This window comes from Zootoca vivipara, chromosome 6 (assembly GCF_965207765.1).
Source record: "Zootoca vivipara chromosome 6, rZooViv2.hap1.1, whole genome shotgun sequence".
Lineage (NCBI taxonomy): Eukaryota > Metazoa > Chordata > Lepidosauria > Squamata > Lacertidae > Zootoca > Zootoca vivipara.
The window spans coordinates 14,979,048-15,000,811 of NC_142589.1; the positions used below are offsets into that span (position 1 = coordinate 14,979,048).

Genomic DNA, 21,764 nt, shown 5'->3' on the forward strand with positions numbered 1-21,764 from the left:
AGCAAAACATCGTCCTCTAGCGGTGCCTATACTGTTACTGCAGCTAAAAAAAAGCTTCCTTGTGTGTTTGATGACCCTATATAATGTTGTATATATGTGACTCTAAAGCTTGGGTTAAAATTTATATCTGCTTAGAGTGACTTCAAAAATGGTCAAAAAACTGATAAATAAAAATTTTAAAATCATTTTGTGCGTGAGGTTTTTTTAATCAAATCTCTTTGAAAGTAAGATTTTATCTAATCTTTAATGAAAGCTCATCAAATTATGATACAGGGAAATGAGATTGTAAAAAAGTCATCACCCTAGTGCTCACGCCATGAACATCAGAAATAGAAAGGGAGGATAAATAACAGTTGGCATTCTAGCCAGGGGAGAAGGACCATAGCCCGGTGGCAGTGCAGCTGCTTGGCATGCAGAAGGCCCCAAGTTCGATCCCCAATGGCACCTCCAATGAGAGTCTCCCACCAGAAACCCTGGAGAGCCACTGCCAGTCAGCGTAGGCAGCACTGAGGAAGATGGACTTAACGTATCTGACTCAGTCTCAGCTTTCTATGCTCATACGGTTTTCTGATTCCTTTTTCAGACTCTAGGTCTGCTATATTACCCTGTCTCTTGAGGGTCCTGATATACGGCAATTGTTCACCCTGCTGTTCCCTGCTTAAACACCCTCCCCACCGCCAGCCCATCGTGGTAAGGCTGTTGTTAATTCTGAGCACCCCCAAGGGAGCAATCCCTCCTCTGTGGCTTGTTTCTCTTTTATGCTGAGCTGTTAACAAGAAGCCTCTAAAATCCTCCAGCCAGGAAGGAGGTCTGCGTGCTCTAAATGGAAAGTGTCTGGTTTGGTTTGGCCACCATCCTGGCCTCTGCGGTCAAGGAGGGGGGCTGTGAGAAACCTTAACTCACATGTTGGCTGCCCTGAGCTGCAGGATTGGTGGATGAGGTGGGGGGCAGGACTCATCTCCCAAAATTTATTGGCTTGAAAATAATTGGCTGATCTGTTTTCCGAAGTTGGATCCAGGTGCGTCTTATCTCTGACAGGCCAGTAGGTGGCAGTGTTACTCTGCCAGAAGAGAAGGAAGAGCTTACAAGACTGACTTTTATCTGCCTGCTATGGTACTTTAGCCAATATTGTGCTCTCCAGATGTTGCAGACTACAGTTCCCATCATTCCTGACGACCGACCATGCTAGCTACTGGGGATTAGGGGAGTTGTAGTCCACAGATTCCCCAGCCCTGCTAGATTTCATTTGGTTTTTGGTGGTGGGGAACGGGCTGTTTAATTGAGGGAGTCTACAATTTTATCATCATCATTGTCACTGTTAACAATAACAATTTATCATCATCAACTGCTCTTCTCCAGAAAGTCCCAGGGCAAGTCACAGCACAGTGCCAAATACAACATTAAAAACAGTTTGAACCAAATGACAATCACAAATAGGTTGGGTCCTAATATATCTATACTTACAATATATTGTTATGAGTTTGTGGGTGCCAGGCTCCCCTACATTCCTGGGTTAGAATTTAACCAAGGCTGGGAGACCTGGATGGCAGACTCCTAAATCCCTGGACCCAGCTTCCCATGTTCAGGAAATCGCCTGGGTTGAGCTCCTGGAACCGCTGGAATCTTGCACCACTTGGAGATTGGGGTGGCATGCACCTCTGTGGAGAGGGAATTCAGCTTCTTAGGGGCTTCCAGAGAGAATGCACAAAAACAAATGCCAACAGAGAAGCCCCCCCCCCGAATTTAGACTCAACCTGTGCTATTCTTTCTCCTTCCTTCTGTGTCTTTCTGTCCCTTCCTGATTCCCTCCCCCCAATGCCCCCTTTTTCTGCTGCCACAGTATTAAATGACATCATTAAAATCCCTGCAGGCTAAAAGGGGGCAGGAACGGACTCCTTCCCCCACCCTCACCTCCTTTTGGTTGTTTTTCTCATTAATGCTGCTAATTAGCTTGTAAAAGCAAAGGAAGAGTGTGCAGTGTGTCTGTGTCTGTATCTGTATTAACCCATTAGCACTTCAGACAGGGCTCCTTGAGGGAGGGAGGGAGATTGGATAGAGGGGGCACCATAAAACCTGTTTATGCTGCCCGCCTGGGCTGCCGGGATAAATACCAATTAGCTCTCTAGCCAAACTGGATTTTAAAAGACCCCAGTGCACAGCTGGAAAGGGATCAGGGATATTACTGCCATTCTCTCAGGTCCGCTAGTCTGCCGTTGGAGAGCGTGGCTGCTGAATTGGATTTCCTAAGCACATATACTAATAACGAAACTCATTTTCTGAGTGCGGGTGCTTCTGCAGCCAAGTTGGTAGTGTCTGTGTGCAGGAAGGGGTGGTCAGCAGATCCCTGGGAACCTCAAACGTTTGCAGAAATCTCACACTGGGAAGTTCTCTTAATGAGAGTGAAGGGGCTTTGTTGAGGCAGCAGGAGACCAGCAGAGGGGGTTCTACGAGCTAAAAGGCAGGATTTTTGGTGGTGGTGATTTATTATTTTTAATAGATTTTATTAAAGTTTGAAAAAGAATAACAAAGCTCAGCACCAAATATCTTTTTTATCAGATATTTAAAAAAACCCTAAACAGGTTGTTTTTTAAAGGTAAGGGGGGGAGCTTTCAACAAGGACTTCATTTATTCTGTAATATTTATATGCTGCTTGCGTGTAAAAAACAAAACAACCCAAACAAAACACCTTTAAATCATGGGTAGGCAAATTAAGGCCCGGGGGCCGGATCCGGCCCAATCGCCTTCTAAATCTGGCCCGTGGATGGTCCAGGAATCAGTGTGTTTTTACATGAATAGAATGCATGCTTTTATTTAAAATTGCATCTCTGGGTTATTTGTGGGGCCTGCCTGGTGTTTTTACATGAGCAGAATGTGTGCTTTTCTTTAAAATGTATCTCCGAGTTATTTGTAGGGCATAGGAATTCGTTCATTTTTTTTCTTTCAAAATATAGTCCGTCCGTCCTCATAAGGTCTGAGGGACAGTAGACCGCCCCCCTGCTGAAAAAGTTTGCTGACCCCTGGTCTAAGTGATTAATGAGGACTGAGCAGTAGTGTGAACTGGTCATTGGGACTGGTAGGGCAGAAAGCAGGGAGCTTAACAGTAGGTGGCGCCAGAGCAGAGTTCATGTTAATGGCAGTCAGAGTTCTTCCAGTGAGCAATATTGAGACTGAGGAGGAGGAAGCTGACAGCCCCTGCAGGTTGCAATGAAGAAGGCAAGTCTGGTGGGAGATTCCAGAGGTTGGTGGGGCAGCGCCCTCATTTGCCCCAAATGGACCAGCATCCAGTGGGACTGAGCAATGCAGCATTGACTGAGTGGTGGCGGAACGGAATGGAGTCTACCGGGTGAGGGCCTCCAGCACCCCTTCCTTAAAAACCTGAACATGGAAGACCCTATACCACCACATTTAGCTGCAGATCCTACCTTTTCAATGGCTTCTTAATGGGTGGACATGGGTCGTACCCAACGCTGGCCCTGCTCAGAACAGCCCCATTGACATCAACAGGCGTAGCGTACTTTGCTTCATTGGGTCTACTCGTGAGTTAGAAGTTGTGAAACCACACCCTTGGCTGCCAGGCTGACAGATAAAAGGGAGGAAGAGTGAAAAGGGGGAGAAAAAGAAGCAGCAGCCTTAATCCTTCAGAGTCAGATTTTTCTGCTCCTGTCTCTGGGTTGGGGCTCCTGTTTAGACAAAAGCCAGCCCAGAGCAACCAGCCTCTCTCTACTTTCTCCGCACTGCACAGAGCTTTACAAAGCTGCCATCAGTCATCGGTTTAATGGCAGAGGCTAGTTAATGTTGCTGAGGTGAGGTGAGAGGCCAAAGATGGTTAAGAGCACAGGTGGGTGGGGACCAACATTCCGCGACCTCCTTCCCCATCCTGGTTCTCTCCTGTCCCTCAACCCACCCACCCCATACATCCTTTGGGCTGTCTCTGCTGGTGGATAGGCAGCTGTGGTCTCCCCATTTTCCTAACAAACCCATTAGCAACCCCCTGAGGCTGCTTGACCACACAGTGCATTTAGATGCTCTGGTTCAGAAAGCTGTGGGGGGATGTGTGAAGTTAGGGGCAGGCGGGGGGGGGGTGGAGAGAGAGAGAGAGAGAGAGGAGAGAGAGAGAGATGGTGAGGGTGGGCAGCAGCAGAGATTTGCCCCAAGTCTTTCCCCTTTAAATAACATAGTGGTGACTTCCCTGCTCATTCCCCTCTCCTCCTCCCCCTCCTCCCCCTCCTCTTCTGGAGAAGAAGAGAGGAGATGTATTGACAGAACTTTTAAGTTTTTAATTTTAATTTTAAGTACACATAGGTCCTGCTTACTGGAACACAAGGAGCTAGAATGTCTGTCTATCTGTCTGTGTTTCTCTCTCTCTCTCTCTCTGCCTGCCAACCAGCAAAAGACAAACAGGTACCGTACTTTAAAAATGCACTCTGGTTGGATATCTGAATCTGCAGGGCGTATAGCAAGGTTTAGTGAGTGTTCTTAAAGTGGGGCCTGGGTGTGCTGCCTCCCTGTATTGGTGATAATGACAGCCATTTTACCTATCCCTGCCCTCCTCTCATATCTATTTGCATGCTTAGCAACCAACGCTGGCTCAACAAGCAGAAAGCTCAATAAGGACTGTGGGCACATTAATGGGTGGGTAATCATGCTAGATCTCTACAGTGTAAATTCCCAGCTGGTGGTTCATCTCGATTGCTGAATATTTCATTTTCAATTCACTTATTGCTTATATTTTGCTTTCCCCCTACTTCCCAGGGGAAGCTCAGAACAGCGAACAGCAAGCAGTAATGGTAAAGGTAAAGGTACCCCTGACTGTTAGGTTGCGCACTCATCTCGCTCTATAGGCCAAGGGAGCCGGCGTTTGTCCGCAGACAGCTTCCGGGTCATGTGGCCAGCATGACTAAGCCGCTTCTGGTGAACCAGAGCAGCACACGGAAATGCCATTTACCTTCCCGCCGGAGCGGTACCTATTTATCTACTTGCACTTTGAGGTGCTTTCGAACTGCTAGGTGGGAAGGAGCTGGGACCGAGCAACGGGAGCTCACCCCGTTGCGGGGATTCGAACTGCCGACCTTATGATCAGCAAGCCCTAGGCTCAGTGGCTTAGACCACAGTGCCACCAGCTCAATTAACACAGGGTATCAAAATAACTAATACATAACAAACAAAATATAACAAAACATAGCATGTGTCAAAATATAAAGCAAGTTTATGTCTAAACAGTAATATCCATCTGTTAAACCCCTGAGAATTAATTCAACAACAAGGATGTCCTTCTGGCTTTGATTACCCCCCCCCCAAAAAAAATACACAGCTTCATTTATAGGGGAAGGGCCATAGCTTAGTGTCAGAGCATCTGCTTTGCATGCGGAAGGTCCCAGGTTCAATCTCTGGTGTCTCCAGGTAGCTTCGGGAAAGACTCCGTGCCTGAAACCTTGGAGAGCCTCTGCCAGTCAGTGCAGACAATGCCAGTTCCCTGGCTCAGGGGTTGCCAAAAAAAATTCTGGCCCTTGGACATAGTTAGATTTTTGAGTGAGTGTCACTATCCGGTCATATCTCTCCTCCAGATCAGCCATGCCACTCCCACAAAAGAGATGAACTGTGAACCAAGGGATCATGGTAAAAAAGACCAGTAGAGTCACTCGTGAGCCCTGGAACAGCACATAGATCTGAAGTGGGATTGCAGGGGGTTGGACTAGATGACCTTTGGGGATCCCTTCCAAATCTACAATTCTATGATTGTATGAAAATGACCTCATGCTTCTGAGAGGTAGGCAGGAATGCAGTGGGCGGATTGCGCAGTTTGCAGTGGTGGACAGCAGAGGGCGCCTAGGAGACGGATCTTTTGCACTGAAGAATCACAAGTTTCTAGGAGAGAATTTCTCCGTCTGTGTTGGCAATTGTCTTGGACTACACAGCTCTGTTGGAATTAGGTGGCTGCTTGCTGATGAGCAAACAGAGACAGGAGATTAACCCCCCAACTCCCCTCATCCCTGACCATTGACCATGATGACTGGGACAGGTTGGAGAAGTCTCAGGTAGACCTTAGCCCTGATTCCGCAAAGCTCTTCTTATGCCAGCAGCAGTTCCCAATAAATCCATAGGATTTAATCATTTGACTCCTAGTAATGGCCGCAGGATATGGTGTAGCATGGAGAACGTAGATAGAGGCCATTTCCCCCCCCCCTCTCTCCTAACACTAGAACTCTGGGACATTTGAATGTTGGAAAATTCGGAGCAGAGTTCTTCGCACAGCACATAGTTAAACTATGGAACTGACTCCCACAGGAGGCAGTGATGGCCACCAACCTGGATGGCTTTAAAAGTGGATTGGACAAATTCATGAAGGATCGGGATATCATGGCTACTAGCCATAGTGGCTAAGCTGTGCCATCACAGTTGGAGGAGGTTTGCTTCTGAATATCAGAAAACAGGATGCTCAACTAGATGAGCCACTGGCCTGATCCAGAAGGGCTCACTCATCTTGTGTTCTGCTTGGGAAGATGTAAATAGGTGTGTTTATGTTATTTGCTAAAAGGAACAACAACAACAACAACAACAACAACAACAACAACAACAACAACAACAACAACAACAACAACAACAATAATAATAATACAGTAATAGTAATATGTGGGAAGCCATTGCTAGTGTGCCTTTTTGACCACACAGATTTGTGACTCTTCCTGTCTTATATTTTCAGTGGTATGATTTGCGGGGTTTGGGGGCGCTGCAGCTCAGTGGTCAGAGCACTTAGAGAGGTTTATCAATTCCTCTTCACAGGGAACTCTGGGAATTGCAGCTCTCTGAAGGGATTTGGGGTCTCCTAACATCGCCTAACAAGTCACAGGACCCTTTAGAAGACAGGCACACTTTCCAGGAGTCTTTGGGGTGGGGGAGCCATGACTGGATTATTTCCCTGATTGTGCAAGTTTGGGGTGAGACAGAATCACCTCTGAGCATGCACAGAGGGTTCCTTCCCAGGCCATAGGAGCCACCACAAGCATGAGCCCTGATGCACCTGTATATGAGGTTTTGCAGTTAAATTGCACCGAGTGCCTCTCTTTAACAGAGACCCAGCTTTCTTCCTTTAGGCTGATCTCTTATCCGTTCTTTTCAGCATGCTTCCACTCCTCAGATCTGCCCTTTTTATGTCTTGGTTTCTATCGAGGTGGTTAACCACAATCAAGGCTAATGCCATTTCATTTGGAGTTGAGAGGGATGTAGCTCAGTGGTAGAGCACGAGCTTTGAGTGCAGAACGACCGGGATGCCTAGGCAGGGCTGGGAAAGACACTTGCCTAAAACTCTGGAAGGCTGCTGCCAGTCAGTGCTGACAATACTGAGTTAGGTGGACCAATGGCCTGACTGTGTTCCTGTATTGCAGGAGGGAGATGTTCAAATGCTCCTTCAGACGTACATCAACCAATCAATCAATCAATCCCTAAAGAGACAGGCAGGCAGACAGAGATCTAGCATGTCAGGGGGAGACTTTATCCTTGAGACTCTTTATTTCTGTGTGTAGGGATTGATTGATTGATTGATTGTACGAAGGAATGTTCCATCTTTTGTGCCCTCCCCCCTGCAGTCTAATTTGGTCAGACCAGAAACAGATAGATCATCACAGTTCGGGTCTCTGTTAAAAGTCTGTCTGGACTAGGTTCACTTCTGTCAGTGAATTGCACCCTTTCCCCTCTCCTTCTCTTTTTCGAGACCATTGTCTGTGCAGGGGAAGGGGGCTCACATTCTGCTGCCAAGGAGCGTGGAAAGGGACAGCCTTCTTCACACCCTGCCTGCACATATTTGGCAGGGGGCCGCCTCAAAGGGGCACATTCCTGCCATCCTCATGAGATTTGCTAGGCTCGCTTTGCATATGGAAACATGCAAATGGAGGCATGCAAATTAATTGTTTGCCCCTCCCCCCGTGTTTCTTCCAAGGGTGAGGAAGAGGGTTGGGGGGATTTAAAGCTTTTGGATTAGGTCCAACTGTTTCCAAGAGAGTGTGGCTTTGAAATCCAAGGCATTCTTGGCTAAGGCATGGAGACGGTCCCACAGGCTGATTAGGGTGCGCTCTTCTGTGTGTTTAACTTGTGCCTCATTTGGTACAAGATCTTGTTTCACTTTTAGGACACATTTTTACCCTTAGGCCCCTGTCGAAAGCACTGTGGGGTGGAAATGCTGCTCAGCCCCCTTTGTTGAATCACACCTCCAGGTCCTCTGCGTGATTCCTGGAGGTTCTGCCACCAGGAGCAAAATTTATAAGCAACAGGGCCAGTTCTAGTTTTGAGAGGGCCTTCGGCACAGTGGGGTCCCTCCGCCATTGTTTATTTCCCAGAATGCTCCAGAGAAATGCTGTGCCTGAAGCATTGTGGGAAATTGAAATGGTCACATACCACCACCACCCGGCTCCCTTCTGTAGGAGGCTGGATGCTCTCAATAATGAGTTTGGGTGGTATGCAATGTACTTGACTATTTATCATTGTTTATCACATTTATATTCCACCTTTCTTCTAACAGGGTGGCATACATGCCTCTCCCCTTCTCTAGTTTTATCCCTAAAACAGCCCTGTGAGTTAGGTTAGGATGAGAGGTAGTGACTGGGTCCAAGGTCACTCAGTGAGCTTTATGGCTGAGTGGGGATTTGAACCCAGGTCCTAGTCTGACACATCACACTAACACTAAGAAGCGCTCTGTGCACACAGAACAACTCACACGTTCTTCATGGGACAATGCACCCCTCTCTTTCCGTAACACATTCCTTCCTAAATCTGCTCTAGGGCAGGCATCCCCAAACTGCGGCCCTCCAGATGTTTTGGCTTACAACTCCCATGATCCCTAGCTAACAGGACCAGTGGTCAGGGAAGATGGGGATTGTAGTCCAAAACATCTGGAGGGCCAAAGTTTGGGGATGACTGCTCTAGGGCTTCCACACACCCTTCAGAGCAGATCTGGTGACTGCTGGGGTGCTCATGGGCAAAAGAGGAGGGCAAAATTCCATTGCATTGGCAGGAACTTTTGGACTAGCTCCCACTAGTGCAGCAGTTAATTGAAACATGCTCATTATTACTATTATTTATTAGAATTTGTATTGCAGCAGCAGCTCCCATAGTGCATTAGAGCAGCCGTTACCAGCCTGGTGCATTCCAGATGTTTTGACCTGCAGCCGCTGTGCTGTGCTGGCAGGGGCTGATGGGAGTTGTAGTCTCCAAACACCTGGAGGGCACCAGGTTAGTGAAGGCTTTCACAGTGTGTAAGATGGCAGTTTTAAGAACCTAAGACAAACCTTGCTGGGCCAAACCAAAGGTCCACCTAGTCCACCATCCTGCTTCCTACAGTGACCAGCTAGGTACATAGGAAACTGCCTTATAGTGAGTCAAACCATTGGTCCATTTAGCTCAGTATTGTCAACCCTGACTGGCAGCAGCTCTCTGAGCCCTACCTGCAGATGCTGGGGGCTGAACCTGGAACCTTCTGCATGTAAAGCCCCCTCTACTTTTGTCTGCCCTAGAATCCCATTTTGAAGGTCACACCACACTCTATTCTTGTTATCAGTGCACATGTGCGGGCTGTCGTAGCACATGTGCGCTAAGGCAGAAAATTTTGAGAATTCTGAAAGTGGGAAGACAGTGTTTCTGGGAAACTCACAAGCAGATGTGTGGTGGCAAATGCTTTCTCATCAGACTTTATCCACTAGCAACCTGTATTCAGAGATATACTGCTTTGGAGCCTGGAAGCTTCATTTAGCTGGGGGAGAGGGGATAAACTATTGATAGTCGTCTCCTCTGAATATTTTTGTCAGTCTTTTTTTTTTTTTTTTTTTTAAAGCCATCCCAGGCTTTGTCCCAGCTGAGAAGCAGCAGCTGAGAGAAAGAATGTCACTTGCAATGCGAAAATTTCTATCTCCTTTTATGAGACTTGGAGGAGGGTGTTTTTAATTCCCTCCCTGCTTTCACATCCACCCGGCTCACAACTCTGGGATGATTCCTCCTGCTTTTCTAGAGTGGGAATTCCCTTCCTTCAAAAAGTAGCGATCTCCTGTTCTGTCTTCCCATCCTTTCTCTCTGCCCCCGCCGGCACACCCTGCCCCGTGTACTCCATTACAGCTTGTAACGCGATCCATATCGCTGTCCTCCCCTTTTGACACTCCACCTTGCCAGGATCTTCCCTGGCATTTCCACTCACTCAAAAATACCAAAATAAAAAAATCAGCTGTTGTGGCGACCCAGCTTGTATGTGCCTGCCTGCTGACTGTGTGTGTGTGTGTGTGTGTGTGTGTGTGTGTGTGCAGAGAGGCGAGAAGCTCAGAGTGGCTGAGAAAGAGACACATAATGAGTTTTGACACTGCCTTCTCCGCCCCTTTCAACATCTTGAGTTCACAAATGAGACGCGGGGCTTGTCGAGTGGGGCGGGGGTTGGATGGTTGGAGAGAGCGAGAGAGAGCGGAGGGAGGGGAGATAATTTCCCTTTCGCTCTCTTCCAGGGAGGCAGGGAGAGCTGAGCGGAGCCTTCCTTCCCCACCCCTCCCTTCCATCTCCCTGGAAATGCTGACAGGTGTCCGTAGCTCCAGAGGTATCTTTCGAAAAGCAGTGGGGGTGGTGCCCGAGGGGTCCTGCCTCCTATTTGCATGAGAGCAGCTCCCTCCGGAGAAAGAAGAACACACCGCCACCCTCTCCCCGCAATCTTCTCTCCTTTGTTTTTAACCGCTTCTCCACCTCTTGAGCCGCGGAGGAGAGCCTCCAGCACCCCTCCTTGCCACAGCCGAACTCTTGCATTGTTGGTTTTGTTTTGAGGGAGACCCGGGTCAGGGAAGGATGGAACCGCTACCTGACGTCCGGAGATGGACAGCTCATGCCGGGTGAGAACAGCAAAGCTGCAGCGGTGCCCAGGGGACGGCAGCGGACAGCCAAGGAACGGCAGTGGACAGTCGTCTCGTTTCCTCGCTTGGCTTTCTCGCCACCCTGAGTCGTTGGCCGGGGGAGGGGGCGGCGGCTTGAGAAACTTGGGCGTGCGTTGTACGCCTGGCGGCTTCAGATCCCGAGCCTCGCTGCAAGCGGCACCCTGTGTTGCAAGAACTCTTGAATCGGGGCTCTGTGCCCTTTTGCAAACCTGCGTTTCACGTTTTCATTTCCCCCCTTCTTCTTCTTCTTACTCTTGGGATGATTTTATTCATTTCTGACCGGCAGCTCTGTAGCGAGGGCTGGCATGCTGGCTCTGTGCAGGGAGAGAAGGTGGCGGTGTGTTTAGCTCATCTCAGCAGCTCGGGATCCGTCTCTCGCCAGCCAAAGAGCCCCGCCGCCAGCTGCTGTCGAGGAAACCGCAGCTGAGCCCTCGGTGGACTTTGGAATCCCTTTGAAAGAGGAAGCAGAGAAAAGGGGATTCTGGCCCCGTCTCCTGGCTCCGAGGCGATAAGAGAATTCATCAGCTCCCTCACTGGATTAAGTTTCGGGGTGTGTGTGTTACATGCAGGGGTCTGTTTTCATTCTCACTTCTTCTGTGTTTCTCTTCAACATGCGTTTCTCTGACAACACACGTTGTCGGAGGTGCGCATGGGCTGGAGGAACTCGCTCCAGCCCCGAGGACCACCCAACAACTGGGTCGACGGTTTAATAGTGAGCTACGCCTTGTGAGGACCCCCCCCCCAAAGACTCAACTAATGTTCACGGTTCTTGGAAGATCTATCCCCCCCCCCGCTCGCCCTCTAATTTTTCTCCACAATAGCATTGTCTGAGGGTTTGACAAGTCTTGAAAACCAGGATTATAACCCCTTTTATTTCCGCGAAAGCTGTCTGCTGAAGGAGTTACTGTTGGATGGAGTTATCCTGCATTGTTTCCCCAGCTGGCCTCTCTCCTAATCGGATGGTAGATTTGGGGAGCATTCCAGAGTCTCCATCACAGTTTTTGCCCTGTCAGGTATTGCTTGTTGAGGATGGAACCCCAGCGCTCATGACTGGTTCTGAGGGGGATGACTTCGAATCCCTCAGAGGGGAAGCCGTCTGACGGGACACCGGTTCCTTTGGCTTAAGTTTCCCTTCACCTAGATTTGGATTACAACCTCAAGATGGCCCGCGCGATGTTTGGTTCTTCCTCCTGAACTCTGAACCCCTCATGCCGGCCGGCCAGCCTGAGGATGTCGGTTCCTGAGAACACTTAGAACACAGCCAATATTTTGGAAGCGGGCAAGCGAGGGGCGAAAGCTTCCTTGTGCCCAGAGCAACCGCGATCCTGGATCTTCCTGTAGGGGCCTGGGCCCCAGTGAGTGGCATGACCGCTTGCCAGTACCCCATGGGGCCTGGCTCCTTGGAGAGGGACCGGATGTACCAGCACAAAGTCTCCCTAGTGGTTCGATATTTCATGATCCCCTGCAACATCTGCCTGATCCTCTTGGCCACCTCCACATTAGGATTTGCCGTCCTGCTTTTCCTCAACAACTGTAGGTGTCTCCCTCGGCACGTGGCGGCAGTGGCGGGGAAAAACAAGGGGGAGGAGCTTAAAGGCAACATGGGTGTGGCTCAGAGGGTGTGGCTCTCTTAATTTGCTTGCTTAGTAAACCTGTAATGCATTGCTGAGGCTTAAATACAAAGACTTCAAAGATGAAGTCTGTCATCTTCAATAACCTGCTCTGAGTAGGACTGACATGGGATGCAACCCTTTGTGCCTCTTTGATTTCCTCATGTCGATAAAAACTGCTTTGCGCACAGCAGCTGCATTCTTCATTCTGAGCTGTGTCTCTGAACTAATTCCCATTCCATGGGAGCAAGGGGGGGGGATATGCCTGGCGATGACGCCCCACCTGAAATGGGCGGGGGGGGGGAATCAGGCTGCTGCTAGCTATTGGCTGCCGTAGCTAAGCAGACTCTCCATGTGCAGAGACGGTTATTCAGAGGAGGGACCTTGTAGCTCAGCAGCAGAGCAGCTGCCTTCCATGCAGAAGGTCCCAGGTTCAGTTCCCGGCCTTTCTAGTTGGGGCTGTGAATACTGCTGGAGTCTTAAACACCAGGGAGAGGCTCTGCCAGTCAATGCAGACATTATCAAGCTAGGTGGACTTCTTCGTCCAATTGCTGTGTTCACAATATGGGAAGAGCTGCAGCTCGGTGTGTGGATGGGTGTAGAGCATCTGTGATGCATGCAGAAGGCTCCGGGTTCAATTTCCAGGTAGAACTGGGGGAGACTCTCTGCTGAAACCCAGGGAAGCAAATGTTTATCCTAACTCAGTAGAAGACAGCTTCTTGCGTTGTTTCCTACAAGACCTGTAGCTCAGTGGCAGAGCACCCTCTTTGTATGCAGATGTAGTCCCAAGTGTGGGAATGTTCAGGAATGTGGATGAGGAGATATTGTTTAATATATCCTATCCCCGCTTGCGCTAGCAAGCACAAAACTTTAGCAGAGTAAAAACATTCCCCTTTTGCAAAATACACAGCAGAAGAACGTTTGCGCAGGCTTGATTTAAGCCACTAAAATAAAGTGTATTTTCCTGGTATTTCCCCTTTTTCCCTCTTAAAAGAAAAGACACAACACAATGCTCTTAAAAGTATAAAAGATGTTTACTTACAAGCATCTCGAGGTACAGCACACTCAAGAGGTAGACTTGCTTAGTTAAAAGGTAATATATACATTGTGAAGTTCACTTATAAGAAGTGAGACTCCATCTCATCTCTCTCTCTAGGCTGGAGGCCTTGAGGGAGAGACTCACTAAGATGTGTGTAGTCCAAGAGGTCTGGTCCAAGAGAGAGAAAATGGCTGTTTCCTTCAGGATTTATCTGCCACTTCCTCAACTCATTTGCATGTGAAGGAAGAGGAAACTACGTTTAGTCATATCCTCCTCCTCAGTCCTCCAAGTGGACTATCTAGGGATTGTTGTGATTTGACTGCACTTAACCCTTTGCATCCCACAAACCCCTTCTCAGGCAATTCACAACATACACAAAAACATACATAAACAACTTTAATCAACCACCCAAGAGTCCCAGCTTGCCACGAAGATCCTGGAACTTCTCTTTTGGCAGGGGCTTTGTTAGGACATCTGCAGTCATCTGGTCAGTGTTGCAGTAACACATTTCAACAAGTCCATCCTCGATCACCTGGCGTATGTAGTGGTACCTGACCCCAATGTGTTTGGTGCGTGCAAGGAACTTTTCACTTTGTGTCAGCTTCATACTGCTCTGATTGTCCTCCATCAAGCTGACAGGTCCCTTCCTTGGCACGCCAAAGTCCTTCAGGAGTTGATCCAGCCAGGCGATCTCTCTGCAAGCTTCCGAAGCCGCAATGTATTGGGATTCTGAGGACGATAAAACTATACATTTCTGTTTATAACTTCCCCATGCAATAGCTCCGTCCCCATACATAAAAACATAACCACTGGTGGACTTATAATCCTTATTATCCCCAGCCCAATCCGCGTCAGTATACCCAAGCAGTTTAGGGTCTCTGACGGCTGGCAGTTTTAATTTACAGTCCATGGTTCCCTTTAGATAACGAACAACCCTCTTAACACCAGCCCAATCATGCTCAGTGGGACAACTTACTTTCCTACTTAGGATCCCCACTGCACTTGCCAGGTCAGGTCTGCATGTGGTAACCAAATACAAAAGTTTGCCGATCGCTGACCTGTATTGCGTGTTGTTTGGCAGCAACTTCGAACCTTGTTGATTCTTCAAGAAGTCTGTGGCCATCGGTGTCGCAACTGGGTGTGCGTCCTGCATCTGCATGCTTTCAATCAGTTCAGTTATCTTTTGCCTTTGGCTGAGTAAGAACGATCCATCCTCTTCTCTCTCAACTTGAATTCCCAAGTAGTATTTCACTTTTCCAAGTTCCTTGACCTCTACTTCCCTGTTGAGGTGTTTGACTATGTCTTTATAGTCCTTCTCATTTGACGTAGAAATTAAAAGGTCGTCAACAAAGGCTAAAATGTACGAAAACTGTCCATCCCTTTGTTTGGTGTACAAGCACTTATCAGCAGTCCCTTGCTTGTACCCAAGCTGCACCAGCATCTCATGAAGTTTCTGGTTCCAAGCCCTCGCTGCTTGCTTCAAACCATAAAGTCCCTTCTGCAGCTTGCACACTAGATGTGCCTCATTTGGTTTAATGAAACCTTTGGGCTGCTTCATATAAATCTGCTCAGAAATTTCGCCATGAAGAAAGGCTGTCGCAATGTCAATATGGTAAACCGACATTTGCTTAGATGCTGCAATACTTAAAAGTAGTCTGACACTGCTGTATCGAACTGTCGGTGCAAACACTTGATCGTAATCCTCACCATACTTCTGGGAAAAACCTTGTGCCACAAGCCTAGCTTTGTAGCGTTGCACCTCCCCTTCTGAACCCTTTTTAACTTTGAACACCCATTTACTTCCAATTGCTTCCTTACCAGGAGGTAGTTCTGTGAGTGTCCAGGTCCTGTTCCGATGAAGTGCATCTATCTCCTCCCGAGCAGCTTTCCTCCAGAGACTGGCTTCATCCGGTGGCATCCTCTCTATCTCTTCCCATTTGGAAGGTTCCTGTGGAGACGCCGACCTTGAAAGGTAGGACAGCCGTAATGGTGGAACACCTCTGTTGGTTCTGGATGAGTGTCTGACCTCTGGTCTTTCGACCGCATCAGCTTCCTCATCCTCCTCCAGCAGTGGCATATCCCCATACAGCTGCTCCTCATCCTCTTCGTCTCTGGTGCTGCCAGGGGCCTGAACCTCCGCGTCTTCTCGGGTGTCACCTATAGGGGGTGCTACGACACTAGAAGGTGGATTAGTGCTTTGTATTGGTTCAAGAGGATAAAATACAAACTCCTCACTTGTTGGTTCCAGACTTGCTTGATCCCTTTTGCTTGGTTGGGCCATCCTTGTCGACTGGTTCCGCTGGTTCTCTGAAATATTAAGCTCATATACACCGTCCTTTAGTGTGCCCTGAGCACAAACTTCATCATGCTTAGTCACAATACATTGCCCTTTTTCAAATGTAATTTTAAATCCTTTCCTGTCCAAACTGGAAACACTCAGTAAGTTGCAATTGAGTTTTGGTGCAAACTTAACTTCAGTCACTTTTGTATTAATTGTCTCATAATCTACGTTGAATTGCAAGTTCACAGTTCCTGCACCAAATGCCTTTACAATGTTGCCATCAGCAATCTCAATTTCAGAGGATTCATCATTATTAATCTCATTAAAATACTCCTTTTTATAACAGAAATGAGAACTCGCTCCACTGTCAAGAATCCACTTATTGCGCTTATTTTCACGATTCTGGACAGCTAGACTCCTCTCCTGCATCAACATGGTTTGCTCACGACTCCCCTTCTTAATGCCTTGTGGTTTTGAGGGGTGGGATTCAACTTCATCCCCATTTGAACCCTTGCAGTTCCTTGCTATGTGGTTTTTCCCATTGCATCTAAAACAAATTATTTCTCTAGATGTCTCTCTGGACTTTCCAAAATGCTTGGATGCATAGCTGCTATCCTTCCTCCTTGGATTCCTTTCTTGAGAATCAAGGCTATCTCTGCATTCCTCTCTTAAATGGTTGATAAGCTCATTAAAAGTTAAATCCTTTGTGTGATCCATTATACTTTTAAAAGGAGCAAACGTAGGTCCCAATGATGCAAGCATAAACGTTACTTTAGTCACATCATCAAAGGCTCTGGGAGTAAAGGCAATTCTTTGAACAATCTCAGAAAAATTCTTAAAATGCTCTGTAAACTCTTCTCTAGAATTCATCTTCAACTTGAGTAACTTATCCAACAAATATCTATAGGAACTCTCTGTAGATTGTGCATAAATGCGTTCAATGTCCTCTAGGATCTTAGATGCATCATCTTCAAAATTTATCATCGATAGATGCTCATTCCTCAAACTGCTCAAAATTATGTGCTTGGCTTCATCATTTTTAATACTCCAAGCTTCTATCTTGGCTAAAGCTTCTGCATCGGTTCCTGTAGGCTTTTCTTCCTTAATGGCCTGCAGAACACGCCTAGCAGCAAGATAAACTAAAATGCGCTGCTTCCATTGCACAAAATTATTGTCATCAAGCAGCATAAGACTTGGTCTTGCCTCACTACCAAAACTGGAGCTTGCCATCTTAAAACTTCAAAAATTTCCAAAATTTCCAAAATTTAAAATCTTTCAAAAATCAAAATCAAAATCTCAAAAATCTCAAAAATATCTTCACTACCTCTGAGCTATCTCAGTGCTGCAAACTCTGAGGGAGGGGAGGGGTAGTTAATCCCCCAAGCACACTGCAGAACAAAGAGACCATGTGCTCAACCAGGAAACTCTAACTGGAAAAATCCTACACAGCTCAAAATCACAATCCAAATCAATCCTTCAAAAATACACAAAATACGCAACTCTGGGCCGCAATAACCCTATGTGGGAATGTTCAGGAATGTGGATGAGGAGATATTGTTTAATATATCCTATCCCCGCTTGCGCTAGCAAGCACAAAACTTTAGCAGAGTAAAAACATTCCCCTTTTGCAAAATACACAGCAGAAGAACGTTTGCGCAGGCTTGATTTAAGCCACTAAAATAAAGTGTATTTTCCTGGTATTTCCCCTTTTTCCCTCTTAAAAGAAAAGACACAACACAATGCTCTTAAAAGTATAAAAGATGTTTACTTACAAGCATCTCGAGGTACAGCACACTCAAGAGGTAGACTTGCTTAGTTAAAAGGTAATATATACATTGTGAAGTTCACTTATAAGAAGTGAGACTCCATCTCATCTCTCTCTCTAGGCTGGAGGCCTTGAGGGAGAGACTCACTAAGATGTGTGTAGTCCAAGAGGTCTGGTCCAAGAGAGAGAAAATGGCTGTTTCCTTCAGGATTTATCTGCCACTTCCTCAACTCATTTGCATGTGAAGGAAGAGGAAACTACGTTTAGTCATATCCTCCTCCTCAGTCCTCCAAGTGGACTATCTAGGGATTGTTGTGACTTGACTGCACTTAACCCTTTGCATCCCACACCAAGTTCGGGTTAAAAGGATCAGGTACAGGTGATGGGTAAGACCCTTTTCTACCAAAGCCCCCAAGAGCTGCTGCCAGACAGGGTAGACAGTACTGGGCTACAGGGACAATCGCCTGGGGTACCGAGGCAGCCCCTTGCGTTTCTCAGTGCATCTTTGAATATCAAATGCGGGGGGAAGCAGAAGGATAAACGGGGCTGCCTTCGTGCGCTGCTTGCGAGCTTTCCAGAAGCATCTGACTTGGCAGTGTTGGATACAGGGCGACGGACCTTTTGGTCTCATCTGGCATGGCATTCATCTTGCTTTCCTATCCCCAGATAAGTGGAATCGCTGCTCAAACACTTCCTTGGAGGAGTCTACATTTACAGCCCCTAGAGCCTGAATGTGCTTATATTTAGTTGTGTGTGTGTTTAAGTGAAAGCTGATGTTCTCTGGGTACTGAATCTCTTGTCCTAATGCATGCTGCTTTCAGTGCTGAGGGTGCATTGTGCGTAGCTCACAGCCCTGGTTAGGGGGGGGGGCAGTTACTAGTCATGATGGCCAGATGGAACCTCCATGCCCAGGTGCAGTATACTTCTGAATTGCCAGATGCTCAGGAGCAAAACAAAGCAAAGCAAACAGATGCTTGGTGGGCCTTTGGGTCTTCTTGCAAGCCAAGGTGAGGGAGGGCTCTTGCCATTTGTGCCCTGCCGCCGAGCATCCCTGAGCCATCTGACTGGCCTCTGTAAGAACATGAAACAGGACTAGATGGGTCTCCCTTCTTACGTTTTTAATATTGTATTGCGTTTCAAAGCACTCCTGGAAATCATAGCGCTCGCTATCAACATAAAGTTCTGCCCAGTGATGCTCAAAAGACAGCCCGCTCTTCCCGACAACCTAAATTTTACCCGGTATGAAACCTCATTTTCCACTGCTTCATTTTCTCGTACAATTTTGACAGACACGTCCTGCATTGGCCCCTTCTCCCTTCATACATTTAAAGCACTATTTTACAACTTCCAGCAGCCACGGCTTCCCCCAAATGACCCTGGAAAGTCCTGAGATTTGTCAGGAGACCCCTCTGCCCCTCTCAAAGCTACAGTTCCCAGAGTTTCCTGGGAAGAGGGATCAGTTGTTAAACCACTCTTGAGAATTGTGTCTCTGTGAGGTGAGTCAGGGTCTTCTAACAACTCTCAGCACCCTTAAATGCAGCTCCCAGGGCTCTTTGGGGGAAGCTGTGGTTGTTTAAAGTGGCATGATAGAGGTATAGCCCAGATCATGGGTGTAGCTAAGGGGGCAGGGAAGGGCATTTGAAACCGAATCTCTGTGGGTGACAGAAGTGGGGATTTGGAGCTAGGAGGCTTTGGGTGGCAAAATCTCCACCCCATCACGTCTTTTTTCAGTTGTCCTCTCCTAATGTTGCTTACTGTCAACAAGCACCCCTCTGGTATTTTTGTTTGTAAAGCTGGGATGGGAAACCTCAGGCCAGGGGGCCACATGTGACCCTCCATGCCTCTCTAATTGGCCCCTGAAACTCTCTTCAGGCCACACACCCCTCACTGGCCCTGCTTCAAACCCTCCTTGAGTGAGTGTGGAAACTAGCCTATTATACAAAGGTGAAATTTGCAATCCCTGCCCCGCCCACTTTAGCCTCTGGCTCCACCTACCACTTGCAAACCCTTGGGAGGTTGCCTAGGAGAGAATGCCGCCCTCGGACTGAAGAAGGGTCCCCATGCCAAGTTTAACCTGTAGTTAACAGCCCCCTCCCAAAATGTCTAGTGTTATCTGCAGGCTACCTAGGAGTAGTTCCTAATGACATCTTTTGACAAGAGTTTGCACCTTTTGTCCTGGAAATCCCTAATCATTTTTGGGTGGCAGCTCCCATCTTCCAGGCTTGGCTGGAAGGGATGGATGTTTTGAGTCCAACGATACCTTAGAGGGCACCCTGTTGACTACCCTTGCTCCAACGCAACATACGTAAGAGAAGGAACAACACTCTGCACAAGCTCCGGGGCACCTTTGTCCTTCATTCTGACTTCACATGCCACAGGGCTGAGATCCTACCAAAGAAAATGGGGTCCCTTGGCTTGGATTTTCGAGGCTCGCCTCTGTTTTCTGAGAATCCCTAAAGTGTTTCTTGTGCTGGATATAGAAGCAGACTGGGGTGTGGCAGTTAAGTGTGTGGGTGGCATTTCTATCGAGACACAGCTATTTTATACCCAGCGTTGTACAAAATGCTTGTGTGTGTGCGTGTGCGCACGCAAGTGTGTGTGCTCTGAGAAGGAGATACAGACATACAGAAGCAGATGTGCAAATTTGACAGCTGTGGTTGGATTGTGACAACGGGTGTTAGCAGAGGACAAACATACACACCCTGGGAAAAGATGTACTCATTTTACATTTCTGGAGAGCGATCTCTTTTTATAGGACTACTCTGTACAGGCATGGTGGGGCATTCTCTGTGATGATGATTTAAATGCAGCCCCCCCCTCCAACCACTGGAAATAGTTATTACTGCTGGGCACACACAGCCTAGATGACTAGAGCCTTGATTTCTTACCAAACCCTGAAAAAAAGGGTCCAAGCATTGCAGTGTAGACATGGGATATGTTAGCCTTTTTGTTTTTCTGGCAAACTAGTATGCTGTTCTTTCCAGATAGTTGCCTAGTTGTATTTTTGACTCGGGGTTTCTCCTTGACATGGTAGCTTTCTACACACAGGGTGGGCCATATTTGGGCGTGCATCTTTCCACTTTTTAATTGGCCCGCGCTTGCTTCCTGAAGAGGGTCTTTACTCCTTGATTCTGCAGAACGAATAAAAGAGGTTCTTTTGGTGAGGGTTGTGGCGGTGGTAGTTTTAGTGCTGCTTATGCCTCTCCTGTCTTTTATGACACCCCCTCCTCTCCCGGCCTCCCCCAACCTAACTGGATAACAAGCGGCAGCTTTGCAAACACAGGTCACCAATCAACTCAAATGGCTTTGATGGATCAGTGTCTTGGGAGACCCTTGCACGATAGGTAATAAATAGTTTGATTTGCATCGCAGCTGGGGTCAGGAGGGGCCTTGACGGATTGACTTGCCCAAGGCAGCTGCTGTCACATCCCTTACCTCCCCCAGTGCTAGAAGAGAACTATATTTACTACGTATTGGGTTTTCGTGTGTGCTTTTGTATGTGGAACCAAACAGTGTCCCCTTAAGCATCAGTGTGCGTTTTTAAAGTTCTGAATTGGCATCGGAGACGGGCATGGCTCCAAAAGAAGTTTACTTTTGGAACCTTGTTGACCTGCTCTCAAGGGAGCCTGCCCCTCTGACTCTGCATGAGTGTCCGTCCTTGGTAGGCTTCCTCATTGGAAGGAATCAAGCCCAGAATGGGGCATCTTTCAGAGGCATGACAGATTTGCCTCTCTTTGAAGGCAAATCATATTTTGCCACATTGCTATACATCAGGGGGTCGCCTCCGGACTACAACTTCCAACATCTGTGACCATTGACCATGCTGGCTAGGCTTCTGATGTTGAGAGGCGTGGTCCCACGGCAGCTGCCCCCCCCCAGGGTGGCTAACCCTGCTCTGCATGATAATTGAATCCATCTATTACATCTGCTGCAAAGACATGGCTGATTGGCAGGAAACAGGTCCAGAACAGGTAGTCACTCAGGGTGGCAGCCAGCACCCTCATTTGTAGATTGGTGTTTAGGGCATACGGTTTGATAATATGGAAGGATCCAGCTTCGGAGAAACCATTCCAGCTGCAGTCACAGCATGCTCACCTGGAAATAAGTCCCTTTGCAGTCATTGGGACTTACTTCTGAGTTGATCTGGAGATCATTGAGAGGGATTTGGAGTTCACCT

The 21,764-nt window shown here is 47.7% G+C and overlaps 1 protein-coding gene across 1 annotated transcript in view; it reads left to right on the forward strand.

Annotated features, from left to right (window-relative positions):
- Window positions 1-21,764, forward strand: part of AGRN (agrin) — a 238,378-nt gene that overhangs the window by 81,323 nt on the left and 135,291 nt on the right. The gene's annotated exons all lie outside the window — the stretch shown is intronic.